The sequence below is a fragment of the Lagopus leucura genome, unplaced genomic scaffold (assembly GCF_019238085.1).
Source record: "Lagopus leucura isolate 7727_CA_CO unplaced genomic scaffold, USGS_WTPT01 Super-Scaffold_100009, whole genome shotgun sequence".
NCBI lineage: Eukaryota > Metazoa > Chordata > Aves > Galliformes > Phasianidae > Lagopus > Lagopus leucura.
The window spans coordinates 12,698,182-12,716,256 of NW_024962266.1; the positions used below are offsets into that span (position 1 = coordinate 12,698,182).

General features: G+C 42.3%; 1 protein-coding gene across 6 annotated transcripts in view; it reads right to left on the reverse strand.

Annotated features, from left to right (window-relative positions):
• The window catches only part of LOC122181123 (TLC domain-containing protein 4-B-like), a 41,170-nt gene that overhangs the window by 22,271 nt on the left and 824 nt on the right, over window positions 1–18,075 (reverse strand). Inside the window, exons 1-2 of one of the 6 annotated variants that reach the window (XM_042873390.1) lie at window positions 2,818–2,905; window positions 2,554–2,661 (exon numbers count right to left, since the gene is read on the reverse strand). The gene's annotated coding sequence lies outside the window, so the exon portion shown is untranslated. Of the gene's footprint in view, window positions 1–2,553; window positions 2,662–2,817; window positions 2,906–3,118; window positions 3,234–3,677; window positions 3,697–8,974; window positions 8,986–10,895; window positions 11,050–18,075 lie in introns of those variants that run through there. The other 5 variants (XM_042873389.1, XM_042873395.1, XM_042873393.1 and 2 more) reach the window with 5 other exon arrangements.

Genomic DNA, 18,075 nt, shown 5'->3' on the forward strand with positions numbered 1-18,075 from the left:
CATGCCATGTTCTCTCAAGCACTTCCATACCATTCTCCCTACATTTCTCCATTGTCGAAGAGTACACAAAAAACAAATCAAATTTTATGCAATTTTTAATACTGGAGAGTCTGGGGGCTAAGTCTGATTTTCTAATACTCAGTTTAAAGGAATAGATCAATCACCTCAATTTTATAGCCTCTGATGTAAACCCACTGAGGAGCACTGAGCGGCGCCCATTCCAGGCTGCGTTCCTGGGGCTGGAACTTTGTTATCACATTGTTTAATTTGTAGGAAGTCCTCTCCTACATCCTTTTAACTAGAAGATAATTCTTATGCTACTAATTGTATTCACCTGCAATGGCTATGCCAATACCTCTGATTTTCAAAAGCACTGACATGAATATGGCTTTCTTTTGTCCAAGAGTTTTCTCCTGCAGCACCAGCACTCCTCAGCACCTGAAGAGTTCATTAGGTAAGTGATATTTCAGTGCATGGCGGGTGTTGATTTTAGTACAGGAGATGATGGAATTAAACAGAAGACTCCCAGCCATTCACTGCAAGAAATGACTTTCAAGGAGTTAACCTTTCTTCTAATCTTTCTTCTATGGACATCGTATAGGGAATTTAGGAAAAAGCAGTCATTGGAAAGTGCGTGCTCGGACTTTAAAGTATGATGTACATACACCTCCCAGCACCTACGGCAGCAGTACAGAAATGGGATGCTGGCAAGGAAGGTACCATGGCAGCAGAGGAGAAACCAGTCGCCTGGTGCCTGGTTGCTCCGACAGATACTCTGAAGAGTTTTGCAATACTGATTTCAGAAGGTGATTTCATACGTGCCTTATCAAAACACTGCTCAAGTGCCAAAGTCCAGGAATAATTCCATATTTTACTTCAGAAAATTAAAGAATGCTGTGTTTTAATTCACTTCAAGGACCACCTGCAAACACCGTGTTTATATGAGACAGAAGAACAGTTCAGCTATAGACTTTTTCTCATATGTCTAAGCTGTTTCCAACTGTGTCCTACTCACCATGAAAATTAAGTGTTGCTTACCATGTTCTGTTTTAAGTAAGAAAAGTCATTCACCTTGCTGAACTAAACTTTATAACTTCAAAAAAACAAAACAAACAAACAAAAAAAACAAAAAAACAAAAACACAACCATAATACACTTCTGATTACATACAGTTTCTTTGCCTCAAGGAGAAGAGCCAAAGTTAGGAAATCAAAAGCAGCTTTCAAATATGCTGTGGCTCTCTGCCCCAGTATTTTCTCATGTCATTCCAGCAGAGTCCGACCTGGACACAGAATGGCATGGATTATATATGAGCAGACACTTTATCCCCCAAACTGCACAGTCATTGATTACCATTCAGCCAGCTGATAGTAGGGAGAGTTGGTGTAACTACTTTGCAACACAGGAAAAGAGTAATGTAACAGTGTTGGATCCTCACCATTAGTCATTGAACAGCAGTCTTCTCCTGGCTTACCCAGATTATTGTCTTAACCACTGAGCTAGACAGTAATTACAACTTCACTCCTGCATCTTTCAAAGTAGACTTTAGATAAATAAATATTATCAAACACTGGAAGCTGACAACAGTGAGAAAGGTGTTAGTCAGGCACCACTCTAGCAGCACAGTATCAAACTGTTCTACCGACCCCACTAATTTTGAAAGAGCTAATAACATCACTTTTCAGTCGTACTCAGAAAGAGCTGAAAATACAATCCTTTCATCTGGTATTAATACCACGTGCTATTCCTCACATTCTGTTTCTACTTGAAAATCAGGGAGAAAAAAAAAAAAAAAAAAAAAAAAAAAAAAAAAAAAAAAAAAAAAAACAGAAAAGAAAACCATTAAGTAGATATATATAAACTCAGAATTCATTCACCTCCAGTATGAAACAATTAGCAACTTCTGATAGCTTCTTGCTTCTTGCCAGCACTTACTGAGAGCATAAAGGAGGAGTTATCCAGCACCTGTACCATCAATGGCACCCGGCATTTATGTCCTGCTCAGATTGCTGTTCCTCTGCTCACATCAGCCTTTCCCATCAGAACAGTAAGACACGCTGCCCTGCCACAACCCAGTGTGTAGGCACAGCATGAGACACAAGGCCCACAGCCCTCACCTCTGCCAGGCTGAACTGCAAGACACACAGGATCACTTTCCAAACAAGATAACGTGGTAAAACTGCGAGCAATACCAGGGCATCCCGCTCAGCACCGTGCTCTCCTGGTCTGGTTAAAACTCACAGCTCAACCCAACCCTTGTAAACCTTACTATGGTAATTTGCAAAGAACTCTGTGCTACTGCTGACTGTTGGCACACATTATATTAAACCTAATAATAAACCAGCTGCAATGCTCGAGTGTTGTTGGGTCTGAACCGCAGCTTCTACTGCCCTGATTAGCTTGGAACTACATTTGTTAGCTCAGTAGGAAATGCAGGAAATATCCCTACCACATCGCAGCAGAAGAATGGAGACACGAAGAAAAGCAATAACAATCGTAGGTTAAGACATTCCCTGTTCTATGTAAGGACATTTACAGCCAAGCTCCACTTACGGCTATGCTCCGGAGCGCCGTGGCAGCGACCCGACGCGACGCAGTTTGGTACCGAAGCGAGCTACGTGTTGCTATGTCATTTATCCGAAACATCCATCTCCTCACACACTGCAAGAAGTTCTCAGCGGGGAAGAAAGGGGGGAAAGAGAGAAGGAAGGAAAGAGAGAACTTCTCGGAGATACGGCGAGCGCAGCCCGAGCGGTCCCGAGGCGCGGCACCGAAGCCCCGCAGGAACGCGCGAGCAGCGGCCCCGGGCCGCGTTACCTCGGAGTGCGCTCAGCCGGGAGCGGCGGGACTCTGCGGGCGGGGGTAAGGGCAGGGGCAGGGCCGGCCCGAGCGGAGGGCAACCCTGCTGTCGGCCGCGGGAGAAAGACGTCCGCTGCGCTCCACGCTACCACGGCCCCCAGCGCCGCCGGCTGCGGCCCGCGGGCTGGGGGCGGCCCCGTGCGGGGCGGTCGCCGAGAGAGAGAGAGGGAAGGAGGGAGTAACGGAGGGAGGGAGCCGCCGCGCAGCCCGGCAGGGGTGGGGACGAAGGGGCTGAGCTGCGCCGCCCCTGCGCCTTTACCTCCGCTTCGTAGCCTCCGTCCACTCGTCCTCGCCGGCTAACGGAGCCGGGAGGGGAGACAGAAGAGGAGTGAGCGCCCACTTTTCCCGGCCCGCCACACCTGAAAGCGGGGCTACCGGGGCCGATCTGCAGCCGTGCCTGGCGAGACCAGCCGTGGCGGCGAGACCAGCCCTTCCCGCACGGGATGCTCGGGTTACGGCAGGCGCAGCCTTAAAGCGGCCGAGCCGCCACCTGCCTCAGGGGTCCGCCAGGGGAGGGCGGCTTCCCCGACTCCGGAGCCCCCGGCGGACCGCGCCCGCGGGAGGCGGCGCCGACGGGCACCGCGGATCGGGGCGCGGCGGCGGCTGCGGGTAGCGGCAGGGTGCGGGCACACCGCAGCGCCCGGAGCGGGGCCAGCAAGCACCGCCCCGCCGCGGTAGCGTTGCCGCGCCGAGCCAAAACCCGACGCGAACCGGAACGGCCGCACCGCTCGCCGTCAGCTGCGGGGGACGGCCGCGCCGCTGCCTCCCTCCCTGGGGCTTCCCGACAGCACCGCGCCCGCCCCGCCGAGCGCACTCACCGCCTCTCCGCAGGCTGCGCCGCGCCGCGCTGGACTCTGGACCCCAAATTCTGCTAAATGCGCGGGGCTGAGAAAGGCTTACGTGTCGAGGGAGGAAAAAGGGCTGCTACGCAGAGCGTTTCGCCCTTCGATAGAATTCCAGCCACCGCGCCTTTCTCTAGCCCCGCCGCCGAATATATTTCATGGGAAAAATGCTCCTCGACCACGCCGTACGTATGAAGGGTGCAGTACCCGTGATCCTGGGTTGTGCAGAGTGCAAGTACTGCTGATACTTGCTGGTTTTGAAATCAAATGCTCCGATTTTGTTTAAATTATTATTCACTTTGCATCTTTGAGCCGTTACATTGTATTTATTAAAAAATAGAAAATCAAAGCAAAATTGCATTAACAAAATTAAACACTGAAGATTGATGGACTTGGTTAACTTCTCCCAGGAAATGGTAAATCTTACCAAGCAGGAAACAAAATGCTCAAAATTGTTTCCTTTTGAAACCTTCATCAAATGCATCCTAAACCACTCCGACTTCCATTTTCCAGCAAGGATGCATGATCTTTAAGATAAAAAATGTATAAGTTCTCTCAATGAACATAACTTTAAAGGTATTCAGATGTAATTGCAACAGGATCAGCTGCCGTTGCCCAAGAAACCATCTATCCCAGCTGTGCTTGTTAATTTCTCTTGCAAGATGTCTCTCATAGCAGGAATGCAAAGGCTCAAAGACAGAACCGAAACTGACATTGCCTACTGGAAACCCGTAGGAGGTAGGCAGGGCACATCCCCAGCACCTGTACTTGTTTAAAGCTTAATCCATTGCTGAACAAATAAATCAACCGCCAGGTAAGAATTTGTGTAAAGATCCGGACTGCTGAGGCTTGACTTCAGCTGGACTTGTGTCCTACGGCTGACTGACTCTGGCAGCATTTTGCTAACAAAATTCCGCATGACATACTCAGCTGAACAAAGCAGGAGATCTTAATCCTGCTTCCAACCTTCTTCCAGCATCAAACAGATGGACAAACAAAGACAGCAACAGCACATTCACACAATTTCTTAATGAAATTAGTATTAAAAAAGCTCTCATATTTTACTCTGTTGTATCAATTTATTCTTCATATAGTGGAATATTTCAACCTGCCCTCTATTACGTATATCTGGGGTTTCTGATGAAACAGAATAAACAATAAAACCTAAGAACAGCATGGTGGGATCTTAAACCACTTTCATAATGGCAAACTAGAAAAGCCCAAGGAGAATTTTCTTCAAAAATTCACTTTCCAATGAGCAGGCCTCAATTTTTGCTTAGCCCTGTATCACCAAACTTAAAATTTATTTGTACATATCCTATATGTGCTTCTTTGTACGTATTTTGTACGTGCTTTGTACATACCTTCCCCTTCCCAAGCAAAATGACTGCAATAACCATATTCCATTCAAATGAGCAGCAGGACTTTGGGGTGACCAAAAATCTGTGGCACCAGCAAAGGCAGCAGTGGCTGTTCTCAAGCCCACAGGGACACAGGGAGAGGCAGGTCTGGCAAAGACTCTCTGCTTACAGCTCACAACCAGAAGCTCTGACCAACGAGATCTGGTATATTTTTCAGCCTTGTCTTAAGGTGTTCTTTCTCCCAGCTGCCTGAGGTCATGATTGCTATAGCAGAGCACAACAATTAAAGGAGGTAATTGTTTAATATGCCAGCTTGTGACCTGGAGGCTCTTCCATCAAAGTGTGGTAGTACTAGCAGCAGGATAAAGCAGGCAGATGAGCATGGTAGTGTCTTAATCTGAACAGATAACTCTGCCAGACCACCTATCAGAGTTTTAAACCTCAAAATAACTCATCACCTACAGAGTTAGGAAGCATCTACAAGACAAGCCAGACACTCCCCAGATCTCTACATCAGGCCTGTGTAGTACACATCTTACCAAATAATTCCTTTGGCCCAGCACAGTGTGTGGGTGAAACTTGTCTGACCTGCCTCGCTGCTTGCACCTTGGCCCGCAATGAGCACTGTCAAACACCAGAACCAATGCTGTCTCTCAACAGCCACATGTGCTTTGTTGAGCAAAGCTGACTGGAAAGCTGACAGATGATGATGCACTGAGAATTCCTGGCTGGCAACTGCTCTCCCTGTGGGATCTCTCTCATCCTTCTGACAAAAAGGATTTACAGATAAAAGAGAACTGGCTAAGGAGTACAAAAGCATTGCAGCAGAAGGAAAAGCTGTAGACATGTTTAAATATGGCTACTGTGTGCTCAGGCTAACTTAGTTTGGTTATTTGTTCTCTTTATCAGCTACAAATATCCTGCAGGAATATTCTGAGCATTGCCTATACATTTGGAATTGGATGTTACTGCATACCTTCAGCAGCTTCAACTTGGATGTCCTACGTCCAAGCAAACCCCAAGAAGTATTCTGTGCAAACATGCTATGCCAGTATTGCATGGGCAAGGAAACTCCAACAAAATCAAGAGAGTAACTTTACACTCTCATAAAGTGTTGCATGAATCACAGAATATCCTGAGTTGGAAGGATCAGAGTCCAATTCCTGCCTCCAGACAGGACCCAAACCCTATGTCTGAGAGTGCTGGCCAAAAGCTTCCTGAACTCATGCAGGTTTGGAGACATGCCCACTGTCCTCAGGTGCAGACCCTGTTCCTAACACCCACCTGCCCCTCCACAGCACAGCTCCATGTTATTCCCTTGGGCCCTGTCACAGACAGCAGAACTCAGCACTGCCCTTCTGCTCCCTGTGTGCAGCCACCACGAAGCCTCCCTCAGCCACTGCTCTGGGCTGAGCAAACGCAGGGATCTCAGCTGCTCCACACATGCCTTGACCTCCAGACCCTTCACCATCTTTGTAGTCCTTCTCTGGATGCTCTCTAATAGCATTCCATCCTTCTTACATTCTGGCATCAAAACCTGCACACAGTGCTTACAGAGGTGAGGTTGCACAGCACAGAGCAAAACAAGACAGCCCTCTCCCCCCCCCTTGCTCAGTGGCAGTGTTGGTCCTGATGTACACCAGGGCACAACTGTCCCTGTTGGCTGCCAGCACATATTGCTGACTGATATTCAATGTGCCATCAGCCAGAAACCCCAGACCTCTTTCTATGGAGCTGCTCTCCAGCCTCTCATCCCCCAGTCTGTACACATATCCAGGACTGCCCTGTCCCAGGCACAGAATCTGGTACTTGCTCTTGTTAAACTTCATGCAGCTCCCTAATTTGCCAAGATCTGTCTGCAAGGCCTCTCTATCCTTGAGGGATTCAACAGCTCCTCCCAATCTAGTGTTATCCACAAATTTACTTCGTACACCTTCCTGTCCAGCATCTGAGTCACTGATGAACTCGCAGCACAACCACAACACGCAGCACTTGCACCAGGAGGCCCGCAGCTGCATCTAGTGCACCTGTTATTTGCATTGGAAATACACTACCCAAAGGGTGGGATAAACAGTAACCATAGTAGTGCCATAGCCAACTGGCTGCTATACATCCTATGCGCATTTTTATCACTCCCTTTGCGGTTGCCCCAATAATGGTAACTGTCAAGAGGTTTCCCAATAACAAATTTAACTTCTGGAGCCAAGCTTCAGCTAGGAAAGGAAGTAAGGGCAACAGAGTTGCTAAACAGAGGTGTAGCATAGAGATAAAGGAACAGGGGGCAAGAAAAAGAAATCGTTTTCCATCTTCATGAAAGAGCAAATATGCTGAAAGAGCATTGGAAAAGCAGGGAAGACATGGAGGTACTACAGTAACATTTGTAGGTAACAGCATTCTGTTAGTTTCAGTTGAATCCTCTTATTTACGCTACCTAAGAGAAAAAAAATGGACTCTTCCTTTCATCCATGCAACAAAACCTCTTGGTTACACTGATGATCTTAATCTTCATGCCAACTAGCTAAAAAATTCAACAAATGAGGAACAAATCTGGCTGAAGTGGAGTGGATCTGCTAAGATGGGGTGTCAAAGGAAAGTAGCAGCTCATCTTCAGCCAAGTTTTACACACCTGTTCCTTATCCTTCTCCTTCTGTAACTGACAAACAGAGTGACACTCCAGGTATGGCAGAAATGTGTTGTCAGATGATGGCTTGTACCTCCTACTAAAATCTGAGAGGTGACAATGAAAAGAAAACCCCACAGGACCCTTTCTAAGTATGCCTGTTACTTCAAAACTGTGTTGTCTCAGAGCTGAGCTTGCCTCTGCAGAGTATGAAATTTTTATCACAGCCACCATACTGAAAAGTAAGGCATATGTGAGAAAGCACAATACTTCCAGAGCAGCTGAAAACTATTTTCGTTCTGGCTTTGAACTTAGGACATAACTAACCTTTCCATCTGAATTAAGAGTAGAATCCTAATGTTTAAAGCACAACCTGATCAGTTTATGAAATAAATTATATAATGTGGTGCTGTAGCAGCAATGGGTTGAACTCAGTAATCTAAGAAGAGCTTAAATTTATTTTCATCTTAGGAAATCTACCTGTCAGCAGCAGGAGATATTCCCAGAGAATCAATTATACATGTAAGCAGAAACATTGTGGAGATGAAGGAATGTATGAAAGAGCAAGCACAATTCTCCTTTCACAATGTTGTGAATCAAGAGCAACTGCACTGAAGCCAACAGTTAGACTGGTGTGAGTGAGAAAAGAGCCAACTCCATTGTACGAAAATTGTTCAGGCCACCCCTGGAGCGTAATCACAGTAACTGTAGGCAGCTAATGTTACAGCATTTAATATAGACAACCCATGGCTGAAAAGACACTGAAAAGAAAGGACCTAAATTTGGTGTTAGCTAAAATAGCTGAAAAATGGCAGGGAAATGGTGACTGCAAATCAGAAAACAAGATGCCATTTAAAAAACAACACAACTCCTCCTACCCCACACCCCAAAAACAAAAAATGCATAGAGAAAACACATTGTTTCTGTATACTTCCCCCACATATGCTCTGCATGCTCCCAGTTAATAGTTACCGAGCTGCATTGCCTGAAAAAAAGTACAATATCTACTCTTTCCAAACAGCACATGTTTTGTACATCGATGCGTGCTGTGTTATACACACTCAGATTTGAGTACCATGGAATGTAAATCTTACCTTTCCAGCACAGGTCACTATATCATTTCTCGATACATATTTGAGTAACAGTATATTAAACAATATCTTAGTTTTCCCCTGCACTAGTTTACTTCCTCTAAACACACTCTCCCTTTTCCATCTCAGATCAGTTAATTCAGCTCTCCTAGCTCCAGTCACCTCTCCATTTGAAACAGCATTTCTGACAGCAGTACTTACTCTCAGTGCTCAAACAAAAGCTTGTTCTGGAAAGCTGTCTGGTCGCTAACCTCTTCCTGTATCTCAGCCACCCTTCTTCAGTTTTTCTTCCAGTTTTTTCTGTCTTCTCCATTTATCTCTCAACACACACTGCCTCCTTCATTTAGTTAACCTCACCTGCAGCATTACCCTCTCTACTGGCGTTATTGTCCCAAGTATAACCATCCAGAAGCTACTGAGGACCTGTAAAATGGCGTATGGTGAGTTTATCATCCTGCAGTACAAACCGCTACACTGACACATCATGTCAGCATTATGAAAAAACATCAAACTGCATTACACCAACTCTTTTTTTTCCTCTTGTCTTTCTTGCTTTATCCTCTGTTTTCTCTCCCCTTTTCCTTTTCTGTCACAGTATTTTCTTCTATCGCTATTGGCCTCACACTCCTCCATGCGTTTTCTTCCCCCGATGTGCCCAAAAGACACATCTGAGCAATGAAGTAATAAAGGCAGCACTGCAGCTTTGTCACTTATGCCCTTTAATAAACAATGCTGCACCTGGATGCATCCTTAACAATCAGCAAACTAAGGGTGCAGAAAGCATTCAATTCCCAAAGGCTTAACCTAGAGAGCTCTGAAATTAATGCTACTTCTTGGTTCCCTAATCCACAAGATGAAGCACACTGAAAGCAGCAGGAGGAAGCCTGAGATCTTTCAAGGCTATTTTCTTTGCATGCATATATTTCCTTCTGCATTGTGATAGCTGAGGCTCTTAGCAACAAGAGCACTGTGGAATGGGGTAGTGACTGGAATTTGGTGATGTCAGAACAGCAGAAAATGGGAGATGTATTTTGTAATGGCATGCGATTGAAAAGCATGAAATTGGAGCCAAGCAGCACTACAACCAAGCAAATTATTTCCCAGCCATTCAACATGCAAAGGGTCAGAAAGCAATGCCTCTTTAATAGGCAGGCTGTTAATTAAAATTAGCATAATTTAAGTAGAGAATAAAACCACGTTTTCACCTTAGGTATTCTACTGTACATGACAGCATCAGATGTTCAAAAGCAGCACATCAGGTAATGAGGAAGAATATCACTCATCTGCATGCTAAAGGCAGCCTCTAAGCCTCTTGTAGATCAGCCTCAGCTTTGGCACATGCCATAGCAGCTGCCCTGCATCCAATGAGGCCTTTTTCAGAATGTACCATGGTGCAAAAAGATTGGTTTATAATGTATCTGACATTAAAATATCTTTAATCTGAAAATGCTATGTAGCTTCTTCAGACAATACAGCTCCTCCCAAATATTTCAGTCAATTTTTAAGATTTTACAAAAGCATATCTACCATCTTCCCTGAGTTTTCCACCCTTTGCTAATCTGTGAGTCTTGAGGAAATGAAGGAAAATTTCTCAGCAGCACAAAGAAATAACAAAACCTCCTGCAGACATATTACTTATGCCTAAATGCTATTGAAATCCATTTTTAAAATCCTGAATAAATTAAAAAAAAAAAAAAACAACAACAAAAAATTTTCTACATGGTTTGCTAATACAATATTGAAAAATATTTACAATTACTGTAAACTTTTCAGAAAACAACATGATATTTAAATTGATCTCTTACATATTAAAACTTTTAAATTTCTTTTTGGGTAGTAAATATTAATGGGGATAATACATTGCTTCTAAAGGAAGTATACTTTCTTTTAGACCTAACTGTACTTTTAGACCTAACTGTACCTGTTTCAAAGCTCCAGAATGTACTATTCTTTATTTTTTGCTGATAATATTTTTTTGCAAAAATCCTGCTTGTGGAATTGTTAATGCTGTAATTTTATAGAATCATAGAATCACAGAATGGCCTGGGTTGAAAAGGACCACAATGATCATTTATTTAAAACAAATTTGTATTGGCACTCTTACCAATTATGAGCTTCTTACCTAGAGTTTAATTCTTAGTATCCATTGCTACCAGCAGGTTTTTCTGTCTACAGCCTGGATCTGCACATTATTTCAAACAAGTCCCTGTGCAGTTCTGGTCACGTGAAGGAGCTCGTGCTCTGTAACTCACAAATCTCTTATCTAAACAGCAGCCCTGGTAAGAAAGATATAAAAAGAGAAGAAATATTGGATTTACATCATTTCATGCTGAAACACAGAACTAAAGCTTTCCTTTCAGACCCAGAGGGGAAAGTTTTTAGGCCTCCGTTTCCACTGACGCTATTCAAACACCATAAACATCTTTACAGACAAGCAGCACTCACTCTGGTCAACTTACTCAGATATCTACAAATATCAGGAAAGAAATTGAATATAAAATACACAGATAATAAATAATGAGTTAAGAAAACAGGAAAAATAATCTAATTGTCTATGTAATATGTGTAAGTAAAGCTAAGGTGTAAGTGTCGACATAAAACATACTATGTATACATTGTAAGTGAGTTCAAAAAGTCCCTGTGAATTGCAACAAATACACCATGTAATTGTATACAATGCCATTTTTCTGGAAATTTAATATTCACCAATTACAACACCACTCTTTCTGTCCAGCACTGTACATTTATTCTTGTTTTACTGCTCACATACACACTTTGCTACAATGGTACTAGTGGATTTCATAAATTTCGGCTAAATTTCGGCACTTGTTCACTTGATTTGTGGAGTTACAGGTGTTACACATCTGGAGTTCCTCTGGAAATGTCTTCTTTCTTCTTTCCACATAAAAACTACGTGGAAACTATGCCCAGCAGAAACAAGAGCATCCCACTGACAGAAAGAGCCTTCACATCCCAGCTATCGTGGGCAGTAGGCCACATGTAGGAGGACCTCGATGTTCCAGCCCCAAGGCCCACACGCGCATTGTGCCACACACAGGTCGGGGACATTGTGGCCACCCTGCACTCCACGTGCACACAGCAAGTGCTCCACTCACTGCACACAGCACTACATGTGCACCACGTTCAGAACTCAGAACATCTGATCATCACAAATGTAGGCCATCCGGGCACTAAACAAAACACTTATTTGTCAAATTATCCTAAAGAAAATACAAGAAGCCAGGCAATACACTGCTCTTCGCATAATTAATCTTTGCTTAAAAAAACACAAAAATTACATCTCCTTAAAACAGGGACATCTTACATTTGTACAGCACCTGTCCCAGTAATTCCTGCATACTGCTACAATAAAAAATAATCTGGAAGAGAACACATTCCCCATCCATGCTGTGGAAGTTGCAAGGATCACGGCTTCTGCTGATGCTGATCTTGACTACCAAAACAAACACATGGGGAAGGGAATTCCAGAGCCAGGAATTTCTCCATATCATTTTGAACAAATCGTTCTTCCCATGGACGGGACTTCTGAAAGGCAATTGCTATTTACCTGATGGTTTCTCAATTAGATGCAAAACAAACAAAAATATTTCAGTGCATGAACACACTCTTGGCATGGCTAACTCCTGTGTAAAAACTGCTGGCATCTCCAGTCATACCAGTCCTCAGACACAAAGGTCCAGAAGAAAAGAAAACGTAATTTGTCTTCAAAGTGTTTTTAAAATAATATGAAATCACATGCAAGATCTCTATTTTGAAATTCTACTTTTTTAACTTGTCTTTAATCCAGCCTTAATAAATCAGGAGCTACCATGACATCTCCTGAGTGCTTTCACAAGCATAAGTTTTACTTCTTTTCAGTCATACACTAATAGTCAGTCAGCAAAATACTTAACATAATTCCTTAGCTCAAAGCAATTGTCTCATTAACATTGCTTAATTCACAACAACGGGAACGGACCAACCCTCACGGCACATGCATTAAATTCACAATAGTTGATGCAAATTGTGTACAATTTCCCAATTCATTTATTCGTTGAGAGAACAACATTATGCATCTGAAGTTGATGGGAAAAAAAAATACCTGTTTTTAAATTGTGTATTGATTACATAATTGAAGACTTAAAATGTAGTGCAGAAGGCAAGTTATCTTGTTTTATTTGGATTGTTAACTGTGAGAGCTTTTCATTAATAGTTTGTCTGGACTTCACATCTTACATGTTTGTAACATAACAGAAAATAGCAAAAGAAGGAATGGCAGATTCCAAATTTTTAATATATTGTCTTACAACATCAATACACAGGCTTGTACAAACTAAAATACTGAGGTAACTTGACCAGTCTTTATAAACCTACAAAGAATTCAATTTCCATGGAGAGCTCATGAAGTCATTACACTAAATGGCCTTTAACAGGGTCTGGACCAATCCCCAGACCTCCAGCCACACCTGGCAGCATCCCCCAACAACAGTCAATAAATGACATTTTAAAATATAACTGTAAAGACACAAGAAAAAGGGGAGGGAGAGAAATGAGAACTAAATACAGTGTAGAACAAAACCAGAGCACATCGTCTCTTCCCTCTTTATATGACCTTTTTTTTTTTTTTTTTTTTTTTTTTTTTTTCCAGCTCCAGTATTTTTACCAATTCAATGCCAGATCTTCAGAAATTTTAACAGCTCAGAAATGTTCCCTCTTTCATCTCAGGAACTCATCTTTACTGTGGAGAGCATCACATTTCATATCTGCATAAGCAGGGGAAGAAGAGAGCATAAAAGGGTGAGAAATTAGAGCATAAAAGGGTGAGAAACATTTTTCTAAAGCCTGAACATGCTGAGGGCAGAGTACTGGAACCTACAAACAGACCTGAGATGCCAGCAGTGTCATCCAAGTACCAATTTCCAAGTACCTCTGAGAGGAGGAAGAATATGCTGATGCAAGCTGATGGATGAGGTCATGGATAAGGCTGTCTCCCTCTACCAGCAGCATTAGCAATGGCCAAATTTCTCCTGGCAGCAAGGATCCAAAGAAAGCAAAGCAAATGTGTGCCCCCACATTCTGCTCACAGATCCATCACTGGAACTCACCAGTTTTAGTGAAGCAGGAAACGTGCAGAGAATCCTACAACCTCACCACCGAGTATGCTGCAAATTCCTTTTTACGTTATGAGCAGACTTGAAGATTTATTTTCAGGAAGGTAGTATCAGACTCCATACTTATTTTTAGGAATATAAATATACACAAAGAAGCAAGGAGGAGTGGGGAGGGACTTATTTGTCCAGGCTGAGCAGCCAGAGGCACCCAGTGAACTCCAGGCTGCTCAGTACTTCTGAGCTGTGAAACAATAGCCTCTTTCTCCCAACACTTTGAATACATCAAAGAACACGAGTTTACATTATGTTGCAGGACCGCTCCCTAAGTGTACTACCCAGTAATCAGGGCAAGCTGCAGTATGCACTTTTGGTGCTGTATACCATTAATGCTCATGCTTCCTAAAACCCCACTCAGAACACGTTCACGCTGCTACCAAATGTGAGGTCATTGGAGCAATGCTGGCTCGCTGGTGTGCTGTCAGACCGGGCTGATGGGACATCTGGTAGCAGCGCACCTCGTGCCTAGCACAGAAAAACATTTTCCCTACAAATTGCTACTTTGATTGCAAACTCATAGGTGGTACTTTGGGCCAAAGAGACTTCCACAAGCTGCCTCCTCCCTCCTCGCTCATTCCCACAGCCCACATACAGAGACTTGTCACTGCCAGAAAGGGAAATCTAGGTATTTCTCAAGAAATGTAAAATCTGCAGGCAGCTGCAGGGAAGGATACCTTCCTTATTTAGCTGTAAGCTAACAACCACTTTGTTGTCTGCCACCGATGGCAGCATCAGACACCAGAGCACACTACTGGAAATCAAAATGGAAAGAATGGCAAATGTGAATGGGAGAAAGAAGGCAATTTAATTCAGAGAATTAATCCCATTATTTGAGAGATTTTGTTCCAGCTTTTCAGCCAGTGGTATCAAGCACTGTTCAACTGTTTGCAAATGTTTTTTCTTTGTGTTTAAATAAATGGGAACCATCTTAAATATATATGAGAAACATTGTCATGCCAGGAAGCACAGTACTAACTGTAAAGTGAACATACAGATGTTATTGATCCCAAATACTAATCAGGACTTCTAAGATTGCGTTATTATAATTGCAATGATAGCAGCTTTTTAAGTTTCTGACTCACAAAAAAGTAAAAGTAAACTCAGTCCAAACAAAGTAGCTGAAAGTAACTGCAGCTAAAAGGGATGCATTTTGCCAGATTGACTCTGATACACCCTGATGCTGCCATTACATGAGCACATCTCTCACTTGGACACTGACCAGCTGCCTGCTCCACCTTGTCCCCAGCTCCTGCACAGCACTCTAGTCTACAACCTTAACAATCCCTGCTCTTCCCAACAGCAGAATTTGTCACAACATCCATGATGCTGGTATTGTTCTGAAGTCTTCCAGACGCAGCTCTACAGTTCTAGCATGAGAAAAGATTGATTAGGAACCCAGTCAGAAGTTCTTTCTCTAATCAGACAACATATCATCACTTCTCTTTAAGTTTCTAAGTAACATTGAAAGCACGTTTAAAAAAAAAAAAAAAAAAAAAAAAAAGTGCTCTGCAGAAATTGTACACTTATATAACATTTTGTTTTCCAAGTCCCTTCACATACACAATTATCCCGCAGAAACTGAGAATATTTAGATACATAACATGACTGAGGTTTAACATGATAAAGCGTTCCATAGGGAGATCTTTCCAGTGGCAAAGCCTGGCTGACAGGTTCCTGCCCTTTTCCTCACCCAACCTCGAACTGTTTTGGTAGTTTACCTCCAGTTGTGCTGCTGGAGATGTTCGTAGAGCTGCATTCTCGCTCAAAACACAGCGAAATGACTGCACTTAAGAAAACAAGTGCAAGAAGTATGTGTGGGGCACGTTCCCTGGGGCTGGCAGGAATCTCCTGAGCAAGCCTTCTAGTCTGAACATTTTTGTTGTAATGTAATATCATTAAACTCCAGGAATGCTGTATGAAGATTCTGTCCAGAGTCACTTCATCTACTTACCCTACCTGTAAGTTACTTTGGAGTAAAAAATCACAGACTGAACAACCTGAAAAAACCTCATCAAATGGACAAGGAATTTAGAAGATACTTATCTAAGAAGGCACCAAAAGCAAAATACCATCTGAACAACACAAGTACTTCGTTTTCCTATTTAATTAATTTTATATTCATAATACTTCTTATGCCTACTTCTAGAACTTATCATTAGAAGGAGAAATGAAGCAATCGAAGTGCCAGTTAAGAAAGCATGAACACAAGGTGTACTTTAGCTGCTGGAAAAGTTTCTTGGAGACATGCACCAAATGTACCAGTAAGAATATTCCACAGAGAATATTCACACACAAAAACGACAGCAGCATGTTTTTCTTTATACAGTAGTAAATAGGAAAAAAAATGCAATACCATTTTTTTTTTAAATCTATTTTTTCCTACCTGTGAGTTTCAAAGTTTTCTTTTGGATAACAGCAATCAGTTACATAGAATGAAAGTGGATAATTTCTCCTTCAGTAACAAAGTTCAAAGGTACTTTCTGCATATGCAGCAGAAGTACTGGAAAGAGCCTTTGCAATTACTGCACTGACATCACTTTCTGACACATCATTTCAGGGCAACTGTACTGCTTCTCTCACACAAATAGGTTCTGCATTCAGTGGCAGCATTTTTCATTTTACAGTCTTGAAAAAAACTGTTGTCTGTCACTAACTGTGGTCTTCCTTGTAAAAGTCCCATACCTCACCTGCTTCACATCATTTAGTCAATGTGACCACAATGTGTTAAACTTCAGGAGAGTTGCTGCTTTCTGTTATTAACTTTCACATGCATATTCAATGCTGAGACAAAGCATTCTCAAGGCACTTGGACAGGGAACTGATGACTGCATGTGCAACACAGCCAAATGGAGAGCAACCTGCCCGCCCCATCTATTGAGCTACTTAACTCCTACAGGACTAAGCCTGCTATTTCCCTGCTCCAGGACACTGACTGTAAGCAGGGAGTTGCTGCCATATGAAAGAATGCAAACACACTGGGGAAAAAAAAAAAAAAAAAAAAAAAAAAAGAAAAAAAAAAAGTCCTACTGAAAAACAAAAGACATAATTAGCAGTGTTACACTGCAGATGATACCTTTACAGGCTCACTCTACTCAGTTTTCCAAAAGAATAAAAGAAAACATCTGAAAGCTTTAGGTTTGCAGCTTGCAGATTGCCTATTCAGTCTTTAAACAGTTATTTTAACTGGCCTCACCAAACTCTGACTCTTCCCTCAAGCTTTGCAATCAGTTGCTTCTTGAAAGCTATATCTGGTATTCAAGCAGAATTCCCAATGACTAAAACTTCCAGCACTTGTCCTAGGAGTCTATTGTTACCTTTCTAGACTCCCTGAAACCTCAGCATCTTTGCTTTGTATCCAAGCAATCATCAGATTCTCAGTTTCCTAGTCCAAGGAACAGGTATGTATCACTCTTACCTTTTCCTCGTTTCTAAACAACTTGCTCGACCAACCAACCAACCAAATAAATAAATCTTCCAATTTTACCAGGCTTAGAACAGTTTTTAATGAATTTCACCAAAACATCCTCACAGAGATATTCAACATAGAAAGGAGAAGTATACATATACAGCAGAAATAACACAAAAAGATGAAAATAAATTCAAGTTTTTCATATTATTCTCTGCTGCCAAGGTTTCAAGACTGCTTTTCTGAATACAAAGACCAACAAAGGGCAGCTCCTTAAAACTTCTTACAGTATGAAGAAAAAAAAAAAAAAAAAAAAAAAAAAAAAAAAAAAAAAAAAAACACACCAGAGCAAAGAGAAGCTGTAAGAAAAGCCCCGAAAAAAAGAAATTATTAAGTAAAAACAGTTGCTATCTACACTCCCTGTAGTAATCTGGGATATATTTTACATTAACGACATTCTTTTCACTGAAAAAGCCTAAGAGGAGAAAGATACCAAAACAGACAAAAATAGGATTAAATTGCCTATACAACTTGTTAACTCGTTTTAACATCGTAGTTACTTTCCAAAAGAGGACCCCATTGCTTTCCTCCTTTCTTCTGTAATTTAAGGTCACACATCTCTATTGTTCCTAATTATTAGTTTTATGAAGCTAATTAAGTGGAAAGCAAAAATAATTTTTGAGATTTATACATCCTCAACAGAACTATTAATTAAAGCCTTGTTGTTC